The sequence below is a fragment of the Amphiura filiformis genome, chromosome 12 (genome assembly GCF_039555335.1).
Source record: "Amphiura filiformis chromosome 12, Afil_fr2py, whole genome shotgun sequence".
In the NCBI taxonomy this organism is placed as follows: domain Eukaryota; kingdom Metazoa; phylum Echinodermata; class Ophiuroidea; order Amphilepidida; family Amphiuridae; genus Amphiura; species Amphiura filiformis.
In genome coordinates this window covers 8,020,994-8,040,828 of record NC_092639.1, presented here as the reverse complement: position 1 = coordinate 8,040,828, position 19,835 = coordinate 8,020,994, and positions in this window count along the sequence as shown.

Sequence of the window (19,835 nt, the reverse complement as noted above, 5' to 3'; positions counted from 1 at the left end):
ACTTGACGGATATTTTTTGTACTTGATGTCAATCAAGAGTAATGAATACATTACATGCAGGCTAAAAACTGAGTAGGTTGGGCATCTGCAAATGGTCGCATTACCTCCCTGATATGTAAATGACAGATAACACCAAAATAAATGAAGAAATTATTTCCAAACCATGTTAAGTCTACAACCATTATGTTTCTCATTTTCAAGAATGCTGGTTAACAATATGCAGAATATTCTCATTAGGGAAGCAGTATTGTTACCTTTTGTTTTTCTTTATAATCGTTCAACCAACTGGAACTATAATACCAGCTCATTGCAATATCGCACAGGTAAAACAGAAACATGTGTTGTGTGGATTTAACCAGAGAAGAGTGTTATCTTGGTTTAACAGCTTTTAATAGGGCAGTCCTGCAAATGTCGTGGTGAATTCTACTGTAGACATAACATACTGCTTCATGATACTAATTCTTATTCTACTTTTAACCCAGATTAGTTGAGGAGAAAGTAAACTTTACTGCACACAAAAAGTATCGGAACACTTCAGAAAACAAAAGACACTAAATCGTAATTTAAGAAATAAAGTGATAGATAGATGGAGAATTTTGTTCTACTTAATACCTCATTTGGCATGATCAGACTTCATTTCAATGACAAACATTTCAAAAGTGACAAATTTGATATTCCTGCACCTTCAAGAGGATTTCTGCTGCATATTGTTATATGGGATTGATCCAGCGTGACACATAAACGGTCACTCCACCGTCTGTGTTCAATATGTGACACGATCTGATCCATGGGGCCAAAGGCGTGCAAATTTGAAACTGAAAAAAGGTAAAAATATAGAGTAAAAAAACAATAAAATACATAAGAAAATAGGCATCACAAAACTTCATAACTTTAGATCCAAGTATGCTAGACCTTTGGTGTCTTCAGTAAATGATAGCCTATTGTATGTATAATGTAATAGTTACAGTAACACAATTTTCAAAATGCCTCCTTTGGCCCCCATGGACCAGATCATGTCACATATATGCATTCTTAGTGGGAAAAGTCAATGTGTATATAGTCAGATGCATAGATCATGTTATAAAGCCAGTGCAAAAGTTAAAAAAATGCTTCGTACATGGTTAAATATACAAAAGTGGACATTTTAAAGTGCTATAACTTGAAAATGGAGCCTCTTTGAAAATGAGTGTTTCTAAGAATGCCATTTGCTATTGTCATTTATTCAATGTGAAAATAGTAATCACCAGTGGCTCTCTGGGCAGTTCTGATTGAACCCCACCGATACGCTGCCCCTGGACCCTGCTGGGGGCCTCACCAGACCCCAGAGTATTTTACCTACTATTTTACACGCCTATCTCTGCCAATTCCACTGAAGACTTAGGTAAGGAAGGGTTGGGGGCAATTAAGTTTTGCACCTCTGATAATTGGAGTACATGTAGAATTAACATTTATTTACAGCAAAACAATCTTAGCTTTTCAGCTGGAACCATTTTTCTAATACCTACCTACTGTATATGACTTTTATACATTTTACATTGTGGTGGTTGAACTAAAGTATGTTTTGAAAGTATAGTGTGCCCCGTAGGGTTTTGAAGTATACTTTGTACAATTTTGTACTATTGTATCAAAAATATGGTTGGTGTCCTGTAGAAAACTATATCTTCCCAAGTACATTTAAGTATGTAGAAAACTGGAAATATGCAAAATCAAAAGCATGCAAAATATCTTGCTATATGAATGTTGTTTTGTTAAAACAATGGAACCGACATTCCAAAGAAGGTTAGTGACAGGTTCTAACCTTCCAATAGAGTGCTGCATACAATTGAAAGCTTACTACTTTACTATACAAATTAATAATGTCTGCATAACAATGTTTGTTTTGTCCTGATTTTAAATTTTACATCATGTTCATCCAATAAAAATAATTAATATTGCCCAACAATAGAGTACTGCGCATGTTCATATGGCACCGAGATGGCACCCATCAGGTTGCTGGCTGGCTCCTCAAGGTTTACCAACTGTTCTGACAGTGCTGTACATTAAAGGAGGATTTCGTGATCCTAGCATCCTCTGGTATACCAGAACGAAATTCAAATTTGGCGATATATTTTTGCTAAACGAATTATCTGCAAGAAATATTTGGTATATAAACATTATGTAGCCAGTGGTATAAAAATCTCAATTTTTTTTGGGAAAAGTGGGGGATGAGGCTGTGGATCACGAAATGCCCTTTAATTATAATAATGTACATGTATAAGCAAGTGTGATTACAGATCAGATGCATTGAGACCCAACAAAACAGCACACAATGTTTTTTATCATGAAATATTTTTAATAAACTATACATGTAATTGTTCACTTTCTGTACATTTTGAAAAAAAATATTTTTACAACCAGTGTAATAAAATATATAATCAATATCAATTACTTGCAGTGTCCTTTATGTTTAGGGACGCACCATTAGATACCAAGGGGGCTGGGTAGTTTTTGGGAAAAAATTTTGTCACGCCATCTGAGCAAAAAAAAAGTATTTGCTCCACTTCAGACTAAAAAAAAAAATTGATCCACCTCGGACCAGAAAAAAAGATTTGATGTCAAGGGTGAAAAAAAATTTGTGCGAATTTGCCACTTTTTTCATCAAGAATATTTATTTTAGCTTCAAACTGGTACATATTTTGTGCGCATTTGTTTGTGAAAAGTTATTATGTGAGCCAGGTCTGTGAGTAAAAACACTTGATTCACTCTTCTTCACAGTTTTTCACCAAATTTCACCTCATCGTCAAAATTATTATAGAAATCTATGCCACATGACTGATTGAGAGCATAGGCATAGATCCGGGGGGATAAATCCCCCAATATTTGCTAGGGGGTGGTCCATACAATCATCCCCAAAGTTGACGCCTGTAGGCCTATGTGGGTTTCTGACAAAACTAACCTAAAACCACCAATTTTTAGGCGCACACAAGATTTATTCCACATTTGTACCAGTTTAGCTTTAATATGCCCAAATATTTCGCGCCAAAAGAGGTTCATTATACTTCAAGAGAATTTTTACACTTACAAATAATGATGTTTTTTGTGGCACTCGAAATTTAGATGCTACAAATCATAAAAATGGTTAAAAATATGGACGAATTTTTACAACTTGACAAACAAATTGTTGAAAATTATAGGACTTTACGATTGCAAAAAAAAAATTTGCCTCTCCGAGGTGTTGAACAAATTTTTTTTGCTTAATCCAGGGGCTTAAAAAAAATTTGCTTCACCGAGGTGCTAAAATTTTTTTTTTAAACGTTTTGTATGAAAACCCGGGATGAAAACACACTACAAGAATATTTTTAAAATGTTTTCAAAATTTTATTGTAAACTATTTTTGCAAACATTTTTTGCCAAAATTTTTTGTCAGGACCCCAACTACCCAGCCACCCCCCCCCCCTTGATATCTAATGGTGCGTCCCGTACAACTACTTGCAGTTTCTGTTTAAAATTAATTGAGGAATGAGATGTGTACACACACAACCGCCAACAAATTGATAACAGTAAGGGACCGTTCACAAACACTTGTTAGGGGGCCTGATGCAAAAAGGGTCCAAAAGTTTTGACCGGGGGGCCTGAAAAAATTGACCACAAATTAACCCATGAAAATATAGAGTTCATATGCTTTTCCATGGGGTTGACCAGTGGCGTAACTAAGTGGGGGCGGGCAACGTGTCCCGTGTGATACCACTAGGGGGCGCCAAATCGGCGTCACTTGGGGCGCAACACTAAATAAGCGTCCCATAGGATAACGTGTGATTTCGGCCTACTTCGAGCGCCATTCCTGGCGTCCCTGCAATACTTGGCAAAATAAATTTGGTATCAAATTAAAGCTCTGTTTCTGTAGATTCTAAAACTTTTGTCGGCATATATCGATGACTGTTGACTTTTTTCGCTATTTCGCGGTGCAAAAAATATGGCCTAAAAATATACTAAATTCACCACTCACATTTCAAAATCGGAAGTTGTCTTCATCCGCCACAGAGAATTGCTTTTGAGATTAAATGTCCGGTTTTTTCTGCATCTTGTCATTGTAGACACTTGTCGAATTCATATGAGCTGATTTTGAGTGATTTAAAGTGAACATGTCGGTAGATATGGTCGCTACAATCTCATATTCACTATGGACTATATTAGTCGAATTTCGTTCTTACATAAAATGCGTAGTGATTTAGTGTTGCGCCCCGTAGAAGGATTTGAAAGTTTTAAAAATCCACATTTGTCACTTGTTAATTAAACTAGAGAAAATTTGTAGCTCAACACCGAAGATTTCATGTCTCTGCGACATTTCGTTCAAGAGAAATGTTGTTTTAAAGATCAGTGCCGAAACGCGGAAAATCTCCCAATATGCGAGAGTTTGTACAAAACTCACTAAACTGGTGACAGACAACAATTTAAGCACGTCTTTGAACCAAGTTTAGTTTCTTTTCTAGATTATCTGTCTTGCCATTTTGTTTTGGAAAGCACTTGTTAATGAGTGTGAAGTATAAACCCCCCCCCTGTTTCAGTAGTAACAATTGTAGTGTGAAGTATAACACACCCCCTGTTTCCAGTAGTAACAATTGATCTTTTTGCATAGGCCTACTGAATATGCAGCAAAACGGCTTCATGCAGATTAACAATGTCTATTAACTTTAAAACCCGTTTTTGAGCCTTTTTGAAGATTTTTGGGTACAATTTCTAGACTTTGAAGGCGCCTGCTCGGCCAATAAAGCGTTTTTTCCAATAATAATTCATCAGGGTGACTTTTTGTAATACTTGTTTATAATCATGATTGAAATAGAACACATTTCATGAAACGCATTTCTTATTTTGCGCGAAGAATGTAAAAAGAACGCGTTCATAACGACGACCCTTATAAGGGGGCGCAACACTAAATAAGCGTCCTATAGGATAACGTGTGATTTCGGTCTACTTCGAGCGCCATTCCTGGCGTCCCTGCAATACTTGGCAAAATAAATTTGGTATCAAATTAAAGCTCTGTTTCTGTAGATTCCAAAACTTTTGTCGGCATATATCGATGACCGTTGACTTTTTTCGCTATTTCGCCGTCCAAAAAATATGGCCTAAAAATATATTAAATTCACCACTCACATTTCAAAATCGGAAGTTGTCTTCATCCGCCACAGAGAATTGCTTTTGAGATTAAATGTCCGTTTTTTTCTGCATCTTGTCATTGAAGACACTTGTCGAATTCATATGAGCTGATTTTGAGTGATTTAAAGTGAACATGTCGGTAGATATGGTCGCTACAATCTCATATTCACTATGGACTATATTAGCCGAATTTCGTTCTTACATAAAATGCGTAGTGATTTAGTGTTGCGCCCCCTTATAATTATAAGGATTTAAAAGTTTTCAAAATCCACATTTGTCACTTGTTAATTAAACTAGAGAAAATTTGTAGCTCAACACCAAAGATTTCATGTCTCTGCGACACGTTTTAAAGATCAGTGCCGAAACGCGGAAAATCGGATATTTCGACTTTTCCCCCAATATGCGAGAGTTTGTACAAAACTCACTAAACTGGTGACAGACAACAATTTAAGCACGTCTTTGAACCAAGTTTAGTTTCTTTTCTAGATTATCTGTCTTGCCATTTTGTTTTGGAAAGCACTTGTTAATGAGTGTGAAGTATAACCCCCTGTTTCAGTAGTAACAATTGTGATCTTTTGCATAGGCCTACTGAATAAGCAGCAAAACGGCTTCATGCAGATTAACAATGTCTATTAACTTTAAAACCCGTTTTGAGCCTTTTTGAAGATTTTTGGGTACAATTTCTAGACTTTGAAGGCGCCTGCTCGGCCAATAAAGCTACTAGGAAACCTCAAAAAAGTTGGAATTTATTTCCACATTTTGGCGAAAAATTCAAGTATACCCTATTTCGCCTAAATCGTGTTCAAATTGCATTTTCCGTGATAACGCCATTTTGAAATTAGTGATTGCACGAATTTCAATTTTTTTTGCCAATGTCTTCAACATGATAATTTCTACTTGGAAAACACACAAAAAAAATTGGAACTTGTTTCCACATTTTGGCTAAAAATTCCAGGTATACCCTATTTCACCTAAATCGTGTTCAAATTGCATTTTCCGTGATAACGCCATTTTGAAATTAGAGATTGCACGAATTTAATTTTTTTTTGCTGCCAATGTCTTCAACATGATAAGATCTACTAGGAAAAACACAAAAAAAAAATTGGAACTTGTTTCCACATTTTGGCGAAAAATTCAAGTATACCACAGCAAACACAAAAACGTTTTAAAAATTCAAGTATACCGTATTTCGCCTAAATCGTGTTCAAATTGCATTTTCCGGGATAACGCCATTTTGAAATTAGCAATTGCACGAATTTCATTTTTTTTGCTGCCAATGTCTTCAACATGATAATTTCTACTAGGAAAACACAAAAAGTTGGAACTTATTTCCACATTTTGGCGAAAATTTCAAGTATATCCTATTTCGCCTAAATCGTGTTCAAATTGCATTTTCCGTTATTTCGCCATTTTGAAAAAACTGATTGCAAAAATTTTAATTTTTTTTCTTGTCAATGTGTTCTATATCATAAGTTCTACTGGAGAATCAAAAAAAAATTGGAATTTGTTTCCACATTTTTGCTAAAAATTCAAGCATACCCTATTTCGCCTAATTCGTGTTCAAATAGCATTTTACGTTATTTCGCCATTTTGAAATAAGTGATTGCAAATTGTTTTTGTTTTTTTCTTGTCAATGTCTTCTATATCATAAGTTCTACTGGGGAAACACCAAAAAATTGGAATTTGTTTCCACATTTTGCTAAAAATTCAAGCATACCCTATTTCGCCTAATTCGTGTTCAAATTGCAGTTTACGTTATTTCGCCATTTTGAAATCAGTGATTGCAAAATTTTAATTTTTTTTCTTGTCAATGTGTTCTATATCATAAGTTCTACTGGGGAAACACAAAAAATTGGAAAATTTTTGCACATTTTTGCTAAAAATTCAAGCATACACTATTTCGCCTAATTCGTGTTCAAATTGCATTTTACGTTATTTCGCCATTTTGAAATAAGTGATTGCAAAAATTTTAATTTTTTTTCTTGTCAATGTGTTCTATATCATAAGTTCTACTGGGGAAACAAAAAAAATTGAATTTGTTTCCACATTTTTGCTAAAAATTCAAGCATACCCTATTTCGCCTAATTCGTGTTTAAATTGCATTTTACGTTATTTCGCCATTTTGAAATAAGTGATTGCAAAATTTTATTTTTTTTCTTGTCAATGTGTTCTACATCATAAGTTCTACTGGGGAAACACAAAAAATTGGAATTTGTTTCCACGTTTTTGCAAAAAATTCATGCATACCCTATTTCGCCTAATTCGTGTTCAAATTGCATTTTACGTTATTTCGCCATTTTGAAATAAGTGATTGCAAAAATTTTAATTTTTTTCTTGTCAATGTGTTCTACATCATAAGTTCTACTGGGGAAACACAAAAAATTGAAATTTGTTCGCACATTTTTGCAAAAAATTCAAGCATACCCTATTTCGTGCTCAAATTGCATTTTACGTTATTTCGCCATTTTGAAAAAAGTGATTACAAAAATTTTAATTTTTTTTCTTATCAATGTGTTCTACATCATAAGTTCTACTGGGAAAACACAAAAAAATTGTAATTTGTATCCACATTTTTGCTAAAATTCAAGCATACCCTATTTCGCCTAATTCGTGTTCAAATTGTATTTTACGTTATTTCGCCATTTTGAAAAAAGTGATTGCAAAAATTTTAATTTTTTTCTTGTCAATGTGTTCTACATCATAAGTTCTACTGGGGAAACACAAAAATTGGAATTTGTTTCCACATTTTGCAAAAAATTCAAGCATACCCTATTTCGCCTAATTCGTGTTCAAATTGCATTTTACGTTATTTCGCCATTTTGAAAAAGTGATTGCAAAAATTTTAATTTTTTTCTTGTCAATGTGTTCTACATCATAAGTTCTACTGGAGAAACACAAAAAAATTGGAATTTGTTTGCACATTTTTGCATTTTGAAAAAAAAATTCAAGCATACCCTATTTCGCCTAATTGGTGCTCAAATTGCATTTTACGTTATTTCGCCATTTTGAAAAAAGTGATTGCAAAAATTTTAACTTTTTTTCTTGTCAATGTGTTCTACATCATAAGTTCTACTGGGGAAACACAAAAAAATTAAAATTTCTATCCACATTTTGAGTTATGTACGTCATCCACCAGTGGAGCTCCTGCGCCCCTCCGCAGAACTTCCGGTAGTGGATGTTCTGCGCTCGGGGGCGCAGAGAATCCACTGTCGGAGTTGCTGCGCCCGGGCGCAGTCCCTTATATGTAACGGTGGATCATTGCTGCGCTCGGGCGCAGAACATCCACTGTTGGAGTAACTGCGCTCGGAAGCAAAATAATAGATTTTCTTATTATAATAACGGTGGATCATTTCTGCGCTCGGGCGCAGAACATCCACTATCGGAGTTCATGCGTCCGGGCGCAGCACCTTATATTTAACGGTGGATCAGTGCTGCGCTAGGGCGCAGAACATCCACTGTTGGAGTAACTGCGCTCGGAAGCAAAATAATAGATTTTCTTATTATAATAACGGTGGATCATTTCTGCGCTCGGGCGCAGAACATCCACTATCGGAGTTCATGCGTCCGGGCGCAGTCCCTTATATGTAACGGTGGATCATTGTTGCGCTCGGGCGCAGAACATCCACTGTTGGAGTAACTGCGCTCGGAAGCAAAATAATGGATTTTCTTATTGAAATAACGGTGGATCATTTCTGCGCTCGGGGGGCGCAGAACATCTACTGTCGGAGTTGATGCGCTCGGAAGCAAAATAATACATTTTCTTATTAGGCCTATATTAATAAATATACATGCGTATAATAACTAGTATTAGGCCTATTATAACTCCAAATTGAAAGCAAATAATACATTTTCTTATTGAAATTACGGCGGATCATTGCTGCGCTCGGGCGCAGAAAATCCACTGTTCGGAGCTTCTGCGCTCGAAATTCAAATAAATTAGTTTCTTATTTTATTAATAAAATATAATTATGCATGCGTAACTCCGAGAAGTTTATTGCTATAGTATAACCGAATTGACAGCAAAATAATAGATTTTCTTATTATAATAACGGTGGATCATTTCTGCGCTCGGGCGCAGAACATCCACTATCGGAGTTCATGCGTCCGGGCGCAGTCCCTTATAGGTAACGGTGGATCCTTGTTGCGCTCGGGCGCAGAACATCCACTGTTGGAGTAACTGCGCTCGGAAGCAAAATAATAGATTTTCTTATTATAATAACGGTGGATCATTTCTGCGCTCGGGCGCAGAACATCCACTATCGGAGTTCGTGCGTCCGGGCGCAGTCCCTTATATGTAACGGTGGATCATTGCTGCGCTCGGGCGCAGAACATCCACTGTTGGAGTAACTGCGTTCGGAAGCAAAATAATGGATTTTCTTATTGAAATAACGGTGGATCATTTCTGCGCTCGGGGGGCGATAAGACATGTAACACTGATCTCTCACAAAGTTGTTTCGATTAATCAATATTGTTATACCATGTACACGGTAGAGTGAAGAGATCAGATGGTGTTTAACATGTTTAGATGTTTACAGCATGATTCGATATTTCGGGTATTTCTAGCCAGAATTACCTGAGGGATTTCAGATAGAAATTCTTACAAAAATGAGACTCTAAATTGTTCCATAGTTTTGGATATTTCTATGTTTTTCGTATTATATTTTCATCGCCCAATGAGATAGCTTCTGACTGGATTCAGGTTCTGTCCGGGACCTGCCGCAGTTATAAAAATATTGCTAGCTGTATGTTTAGTAGCAACGGATTTAGCTTGTTCCAATTTTGGTAGATAATCATGATATTGGAACAAAGTATAGCTAATTGCCGATATGAGTGGGTTTCGTTTGAGAATATGTTATGCGCAGAGTAGCATAACTCAATACATTTGCAAGGCTCCAAAGAGCAGGCAAAAGAGACTTCTAGTACAATCATCATAATCATAAAATATAGTACCAAGTGCAGGTACATATGAAGTATAATTGCTTTCAAGTCTGAAAGAAAATTATGTGAACTCCATTAATTGCAAGTCTTTGCTATGTGTTTTATGCTGTATGGAATTAATATTTTGTTTAATTCCTAGTTAGCACGCTTACTTTTCAGAACGCCGCATTTTAAAAGCCAATAAGACATGTAACACTGATCTCTCACAAAGTTGTTTCTGATTAATCAATATTGTTATACCATGTACACGGTATAGTGAAGAGATCAGATGGTGTTTAACATGTTTATATGTTTACAGCATGATTCGATATTTCAGGTATTTCTAGCCAGAATTACCTGAGGGTTTTCAGATAGAAATTCCTTACAAAAATGAGACTCTAAATTGTTCCATAGTTTTGGATATTTCTATTTTTTTCGTATTATATTTTCATCGCCTAATGAGATAGCTTCTGACTGGATTCAGGTTCTGTCCGGGACCTGCCGCAGTTATAATTTTTTAAAGAAGCGTTTATAAAAATTATATAAATTATTATGTAATTTGAATTTTGGAATTGACACACAAGGAAAGGGTGTTTATTTCCAATATGGCAAGTTTCATCTCCGCCATTTTTATTACGCCTAGATTTGGCGTATTTTACTAGTTAACATCGTCAGGTGGCAGTCAACGTACCTAATTAGTATAAATTATCATGATGACTGTTTTTCCTAAAAAACTAGAAAAGACAATTGCAAAGACAAGAAATTGCATTGGAGCGGAATTTTATCACAGACTTTTATGATAAAGTTAATTTATAAAAAGTCAATATTTTTTTCAGACAGAAAAAATTCCCACGGATGACTATAAATAAAAGGCGATACTGTCTTTTAATCATGTCATAAAATAGCCAAGCATTATGCCTACTCAAGTAGGCGGCTGTTTTTGTCCATTCAGGAATACCATTGTTACTATATACAATGCTAAAGGATAACCTGAATGGAACCGCACGTGAGTTATAATAACGTGTAAGTTGTGGTCTTCACTATGATTGGCTGGCTTGTTTACAAGACCGGCCATGAAAACCACACTTGATAAAAGTTGCACTGCACATTCGGCGTTGATGATACAGCAGCTCTGTACCTGTAGAGCTGGAGTTAGTATATACTAGAATGTGCTTTTAAGTTCAAGCTTGAGCTTTAATATCATGCTAACATGACTTCATTAATTTTGTTTTCATGTTAGTGTCCTAACACGAGAGATCCGAAATGGATATTCGTGCCTAAGGACAGGAAGGTCATTTTTTAGCAATCATCACACGAAAGACCAAAAATGGATACTCGTGCTGAAATTTGCATAGATCCAAGTTCGGAATCTATGCTTTCTTGTATGCTTTTATATGATATACCATATAGGCCTATATTATATAAGAAAAACGATATAATTCAACTATAGACATTCTTCAACTAAGTAGCATGTTACTAGTATAGGTTGTACTGCTATGAATAAGTAAAGTAGTAAGCCTTCCATAGAGTGTCTGGAATTATTCAATATTACGGCGCAAGATGACATTGTCATGGTGCTGTAGTAATTCGTGAGAGCTTTAGTATAAGCTAACTGATACATAATTCGACACATCGAATTTATGTTCAAAATCTAAACATGGGTCAGTTTTAGAACCATTCTAGACCTTCGCAGCGCAACTGATGACAGAGTTTAACTCTAGAAACGTGATTTTGTATATATAAGCATGCATACAGCTTGCAAAACACGTCTTGCTAGCTGTATGTTTAGTAGCAACGGATTTAGCTTGTTCCAATTTTGGTAGATAATCATGATATTGGAACAAAGTATAGCTAATTGCCGATATGAGTGGGTTTCGTTTGAGAATATGTTATGCGCAGAGTAGCATAACTCAATACATTTGCAAGGCTCCAAAGAGCAGGCAAAAGAGACTTCTAGTACAATCATCATTATCATAAAATATAGTACCAAGTGCAGGTACATATGAAGTATACTTGCTTTCAAGTCTGAAAGAAAATTATGTGAACTCCATTAATTGCAAGTCTTTGCTATGTGTTTTTTAAGCTGTATGGAATTAATATTTTGTTTAATTCCTAGTTAGCACGCTTACTTTTCAGAACGCCGCATTAAAAGCCAATAAGACATGTAACACTGATCTCTCACAAAGTTGTTTCGATTAATCAATATTGTTATACCATGTACACGGTATAGTGAAGAGATCAGATGGTGTTTAACATGTTTATATGTTTACAGCATGATTCGATATTTCAGGTATTTCTAGCCAGAATTACCGAGGGTTTACCAGATAGAAATTCCTTACAAAAATGAGACTCTAAATTGTTCCATAGTTTTGGATATTTCTATGTTTTTCGTATTATATTTTCATCGCCTAATGAGATAGCTTCTGACTGGATTCAGGTTCTGTCCGGGACCTGCCGCAGTTATAAAAAAGCAAAATAATGGATTTTCTTATTAAAATAACGGTGGATCATTTCTGCGCTCGGGGGGCGCAGAACATCCACTGTCGGAGTTGATGCGCTCGGAAGCAAAATAATACATTTTCTTATTAGGCCTATATTAATAAATATACATGCGTATAATAACTAGTATTAGGCCTATTATAACTCCAAATTGAAAGCAAAATAATACATTTTCTTATTGAAATTACGGCGGATCATTGCTGCGCTCGGGCGCAGAAAATCCACTGTCGGAGCTTCTGCGCTCGAAATTCAAATAAATTATTTTCTTATTTTATTAATAAAATATAATTATGCATGCGTATAATAACTAAACTCTGAGAAGTATATTGCTATAGTATAACCGAATTGACAGCAAAATAATAGATTTTCTTATTATAATAACGGTGGATCATTGCTGCGCTCGGGCGTAGAACATCCACTGTCGGAGTTGATGCGCTCGGAAGCAAAATAATGGATTTTCTTATTAAAATAACGGTGGATCATTTCTGCGTTCGAGCGCAGAGAATCTACTGTCGGAGTTGATGCGCTCGGAAGCAAAATAAAGTATTTTCTTATTATTTCTGTTAGGCCTATGCATGCGTATAATAATAACTTATAACGCCGAGAAGTTTATTGATATTTACTATTAGGTCTGCGCTCGAAAGCAAAATAATGGATTTTCTTATTAAAATAACGGTGGATCATTGATGCGTTCGAGCGCAAAGAATCCACTGTCGGAGTTGATGCGCTCGGAAGCTAAATAAATTATTTTCTTATTATATTAATAATATATTTTTTATTGTAATAGCTCTACGGAGAAGTTTATTACTATTAGGCCTATGCATGCGTATAATAATAACTATAACTTCGAGAAGTGTATTGATATTTACTATTAGGTCTATATAATGCGCTCGCAAGCTCAGATTATAATAAAACTTATTATATTAGCGCTACGGAGAAGTTTATCACTATTAGGGCTATTGGTCTTACAAGTTTCATTTCTTTACTGTTTTCTTTCTTCTTCATTCTTTTTCTCCATCTTTTTTTTCGTTCACGTTTCCTTGTCGGTACTTCTCATGTAACCGCAAATAATTCCTATTCAAATATAATTCTGATTGACACATGTCCACTTGCAATTCGGCCTTTGTTAGTCACCAGATAAGTAGGTGTCATTTTGTGGTTAATAGATAAAAGGAACCGATAAGGCCGAAAAAAGAAACCCTGTTCTACGGGCGGACGGACCTTTCAAGTAGGGTCGGCCATTTTGTTGTTGTTTTTTTGGAAATAACTGCGCTCGGAAATAAAATTACATATTTTCTTAATATTATAATATCAGTGGATCATTTTGCGCTCGAGCGCAGAGAATCCACTGCCGGAGTTGCTGCGGCAACACACAATAAAACACAATTAAATGTAGAATGCACAATTATGTCACAAAAACAATGAAAGGAGGATTTCGTGATCCTAGCATCCTCTTTTTTATGAAATTTTTCAATAGATATCCACGAAAGTAGGTTATTCCCAAAATTTAAGTTGATTCCGAGTTTGCGTTTGTGATTTCCTTATTCGTGTAGACCTATATATCGTAGGCCTTGGTGTAGCCTAGATACCGGCGACATGAAACCACGTTTATCGGTTCCTTTAGGCCTAATCTATAACCACAAAATGACGGCGCATAATTATCCTCATTGATATTGTTCTGTATTGTTCTGAATGTTTTGTATGCCGTGGATTTAAATTTGGCATTGATCTTCGGTTATGCTAGTTTTGGACCCTCCGCTTGTTTGGGAATCCACCTACTTATCTGTTGACTAACAAAGGCCGAATTGCAAGTGGTCATGTGTCAATCAGAATTATATTTGAATAGGAATTATCTGAGAGCGCAATTGCGGTTACATGAAAAGTACTGACAAGGAAACGTGAACGGAAAAAAAGGAAAGAAAAAAAGACAAAAGAAGAAAAGAATGAAGATGAAACAAAACAGAAAATAAATGTAAAATGAGAAAAAACACATATTATATTATATTAGACTCTAGACTCTTTTTTTTTTTACTTCCGAGCGCAGATACTCCAACAGTGGATGTTCTGCGCCCGAGCGCAGCAATGATCCACCGTTATTATAATAAGAAAATCTATTATTTTGCTTCCGAGCGCATCAACTCATATTTTGTATATTGATAAGTATTGTAATTTTTATAAATATTGTAATTTTTATAAATGCTGTATTATTTTCATTATTATGTGTATTATGTATTCAGCGCCTAGAGGCCGCTTTGTGTGTATTAGTGCGCTTTTAATAAATGTCTTATTATTATTATTATTACTATTATTATTATTATTATTATCAACTCCGACAGTGGATGTTCTGCGCCCGAGCGCAGCAATGATCCACCGTTATTATAATAAGAAAATCTATTATTTTGCTGTCAATTCGGTTATACTAATAGCAATAAACTTCTCGGAGTTTAGTTATTATACGCATGCATATTATATTTTATTAACATAATAAGAAAATAGCGTTTATGATTTCCTTATTCGTCTATATATCGTAGGCCTTGGTGTAGCCTAGCTGCCGGCGACATGAAACCACGTTTATCGGTTCCTTTAATCTCTAACCACAAAATGACGGCGCATAATTATCCTCTGCCGTGGATTTAAAATTGACATTGATCTTCGCTTATGCTAATTTTTGGACCCCCTCCGCTTGTTTGGGAATCCACCTACTTATCTGTTGACTAACAAAGGCCGAATTGCAAGTGGTCATGTGTCAATCAGAATTATATTTGAATAGGAATTATCTGAGAGAGCAATTGCGGTTACATGAAAAGTACCGACAAGGAAACGTGAACGGAAAAAAAGGAAAGCAAAAAAAAAGACAAAACTAGATCTGGTTACAGATCTGGACCTAGCTCAGGGCCGGAAATGCCAGTCTTAACTTAAAGTTTGACATTTGACTGGCTATTATGGACATCTCACACCATTAATGGTGCTTCACTGTAGCATGTAGGGGCTTTATCCGTCTTCCATAGGCTGAGATACAGCTACTGTTCCGTAATTTTAAACATTTTTTTGCAAATTTGACGTTTTGACCTTCTTAATGACCTTTGACCCCAATATAAAAAAAACCTCATACACACCGCGAAAATGCATTGTTACAGTTTAAATAAAATAAATCTACTATGCTTAGTTATGGAGATAAAAATTCTTGAAGTTATTTAGCTTAAAACCGGAAATGACGTCTAAATGACCTTTGACCAAAAAAATAAAAATACCGTGCATACATTGGATAACACTTATGCATGTATTAAGTTTATGTCACTCTGGTCTGTTTACATTTTGAGATACAAATTTTTTGAACATTTTTGATAATTTTGGTTTTTGACCGGAAGTAACCCCTTAATGACCTTTGACCCCAAAACTGTAGGCATCCTAAAGACACTGGCTAGTAGCAATGCATGTGCTAATGGCGACTCTCTGCTATGTAATTTGTAAAGACAGTGATTTTTGAATATTTTTACAAATTTTTCAGACTTTTACCGGAAATGACCCCTTAATGACCTTTGACCTCATTTTTTTTAAATAAGTTTTAAGCACTGTCACATGTTGTTTCATATGCATGAGTCACATGATCATTGCATGTAATTTGTGGAAGGAGTAGCATTTTTGTGTAATCAACATTTTTGGCCATAAGGTCAAGGTCAAAGGTCAGAGTCAGGTCAAAGTCAAATGTAAGGTTTGACCTAGTCCAGTGGTCATTTGGCTCAAGTATGGTTGAAATCTGTCAAAGCATAAAGAGAGCTAGGCGAAACGTGGCAAGTCACGCACGTGTTGCCAGAAGAAGAAAGATCCGATAGCATCATTAAGACCTAGCCGGTGTCCGGCTAGGTAAGAAGAAAAGAATGTAGATGAAAAGAAAACAGAAAATAAACGTAAAATGAGAAAAAACATATTATATTATATTAGACTCTAGACTTTTTTTTTTTTTTTACTTCCGAGCGCAGTTACTCCAACAGTGGATCTTCTGCGCCCGAGCGCAGCAATGATCCACCGTTATTATAATACGAAAATCTATTATTTTGATTATTTTTTATTAATATAATAAGAAAATATTAGTTATTATACGCATGCATATTGTATTTTATTAATAAAATAATAAAATAATTTATTTGACTTCCGAGCGCAGAAGCTCCGGTAGTGGATTTTCTGCGCCCGAGCGCAGTAATGATCCGCCGTAATTTCATTATGAAAATGCATTATTTTGCTGTCAATTTGGAGTTATAGTTATTATAATAGGCCTAATACTAGTTATTATACGCATGTATATTTATTAATAAGAAATAATAGGCCTAATAAGAAAATCTATTATTTTACTTCCGAGCGCAGTTACTCCAACAGTGGATGTTCTGCGCCCGAGCGCAGAAATGATCCACCGTTATTATAATAAGAAAATATATTATTTGCTGTCAATTCGGTTATACTAATAGCAATTAACTTCTCGGAGTTTAGTTATGATAAGCATGCATATTAATTTTATATAATAAGAAAATATTAGTTATTATACGCATGCATATTGCATTTTATTAATAAAATAAGAAAATAATTCACTATATAGCGCAGTTCCTCCAACAGTGGATGTTCTGCGCCCGAGCGCAGCAATGATCCACCGTTACATATAAGGGACTGCGCCCGGGCGCATGAACTCCGACAGTGGATGTTCTGCGCCCGAGCGCAGAAATGATCCACCGTTATTATAATACGAAAATCTATTATTTTACTTCCGAGCGCAGTTACTCCGACAGTGGATTCTCTGCGCCCGAGCGCAGCAATGATCCACCGTTACATATAAGGGACTGCGCCCGGGCGCATGAACTCCGACAGTGGATGTTCTGCGCCCGAGCGCAGAAATGATCCACCGTTATTATAATACGAAAATCTATTATTTTACTTCCGAGCGCAGTTACTCCGACAGTGGATGTTCTGCGCCCGAGCGCAGCAATGATCCACCGTTATTATAATACGAACATCTATTATTTTGATTATTTTTATTAATATAATAAGAAAATATTAGTTATTATACGCATGCATATTGTATTTTATTAATAAAATAATAAAATAATTTATTTGACTTCCGAGCGCAGAAGCTCCGGTAGTGGATTTTCTGCGCCAGAGCGCAGTAATGATCCGCCGTAATTTCATTATGAAAATGCATTATTTTGCTGTCAATTTGGAGTTATAGTTATTATAATAGGCCTAATACTAGTTATTATACGCATGTATATTTATTAATAAGAAATAATAGGCCTATTAAGAAAATCTATTATTTTACTTCCGAGCGCAGTTACTCCAACAGTGGATGTTCTGCGCCCGAGCGCAGAAATGATCCACCGTTATTATAATAAGAAAATATATTATTTGCTGTCAATTCGGTTATACTAATAGCAATTAACTTCTCGGAGTTTAGTTATGATAAGCATGCATATTATTTTTATATAATAAGAAAATATTAGTTATTATACGCATGCATATTGCATTTTATTAATAAAATAAGAAAATAATTCACTATATAGCGCAGTTCCTCCAACAGTGGATGTTCTGCGCCCGAGCGCAGCAATGATCCACCGTTACATATAAGGGACTGCGCCCGGGCGCATGAACTCCGACAGTGGATGTTCTGCGCCCGAGCGCAGAAATGATCCACCGTTATTATAATACGAAAATTTATTATTTTACTTCCGAGCGCAGTTACTCCGACAGTGGATTCTCTGCGCCCGAGCGCAGCAATGATCCACCGTTACATATAAGGGACTGCGCCCGGGCGCATGAACTCCGACAGTGGATGTTCTGCGCCCGAGCGCAGAAATGATCCACCGTTATTATAATACGAAAATCTATTATTTTACTTCCGAGCGCAGTTACTCCGACAGTGGATGTTCTGCGCCCGAGCGCAGCAATGATCCACCGTTACATATAAGGGACTGCGCCCGGGCGCATCAACTCCGACAGTGGATGTTCTGCGCCCGAGCGCAGCAATGATCCGCCGTTATTATAATACGAAAATCTATTATTTTACTTCCGAGCGCAGCAACTCCGACAGTGGATTCTCTGCGTTTTTGCAAAATTTTAATTTTTTTTCTTGTCAATGTGTTCTACATCATAAGTTCTACTGGGGAATCACACAAAAATTGGAATTTGTTTGCACATTTTTGCAAAAAATTCAAGCATACCCTATTTTGCCTAATTCGTGTTCAAATTGCATTTTACGTTATTTCGCCATTTTGAAAAAGTGATTGCAAAAATTTTAATTTTTTTCTTGTCAATGTGTTCTACATCATAAGTTCTACTGGGGGAAACACAAAAAAATTGAATTTGTTTCCACATTTTTGCAAAAATTCAAGCATACCCTATTTCGCCTAATTCGTGTTCAAATTGCATTTTACGTTATTTCGCCATTTTGAAAAAAGTGATTGCAAAAATTTTAATTTTTTTTCTTGTCAATGTGTTCTACATCATAAGTTCTACTGGGGAAACACACAAAAATTGGTAATTTTTCCCTCATTTTTGATACAATTTCAAGCATACCCTATTTCGCCTAATTCGAGCTCAAATTGCACTTTACGTTATTTCGCCATTTTCAAAAAAGTGATTGCAAAAATTTTAATTTTTTTATTTGTCAATGTGTTCTACATCATAAGTTCTACTGGGGAAATTGGAATTTGTTGCACATTTTTGCAAAAAATTCAAGCATACCCTATTTCGCCTAATTCGTCTTCAAAATGCAAAATAGATCATTTGACCATTTTGAAAAAATTTTTTGGAAAAATTTCAACGCTTTTTCTTGTTAATAAGTTCTACATCATAAGTTCTACTGGGGAAACACATAAAGCTTGAAATTTGTTTGCACATTTTTGCAAAAAATTCAAGCATACCCTATTTCGCCTAATTTGTGTTCAAATTGCATTTTACGTTATTTCGCCATTTTGAAAAAAGTGATTGCAAAATTTTAACTTTTTTTTCTTGTCAATGTGTTCTACATCATAAGTTCTACTGGGTAAACAAAAAAAAAATTGAATTTGTTTCCACATTTTTGCAAAAAAATTCAAGCATACCCTATTTCGCCTAATTCGTGTTCAAATTGCATTTTACGTTATTTCGCCATTTTGAAAAAGTGATTGCAAAAATTTTATTTTTTTTTCTTGTCAATGTGTTCTACATCATAAGTTCTACTGGGGAATCACAAAAAAATTGGAAATTTGTTTGCACATTTTTGCAAAAAATTCAAGCATGTCCTATTTTGCCTAATTCGTGTT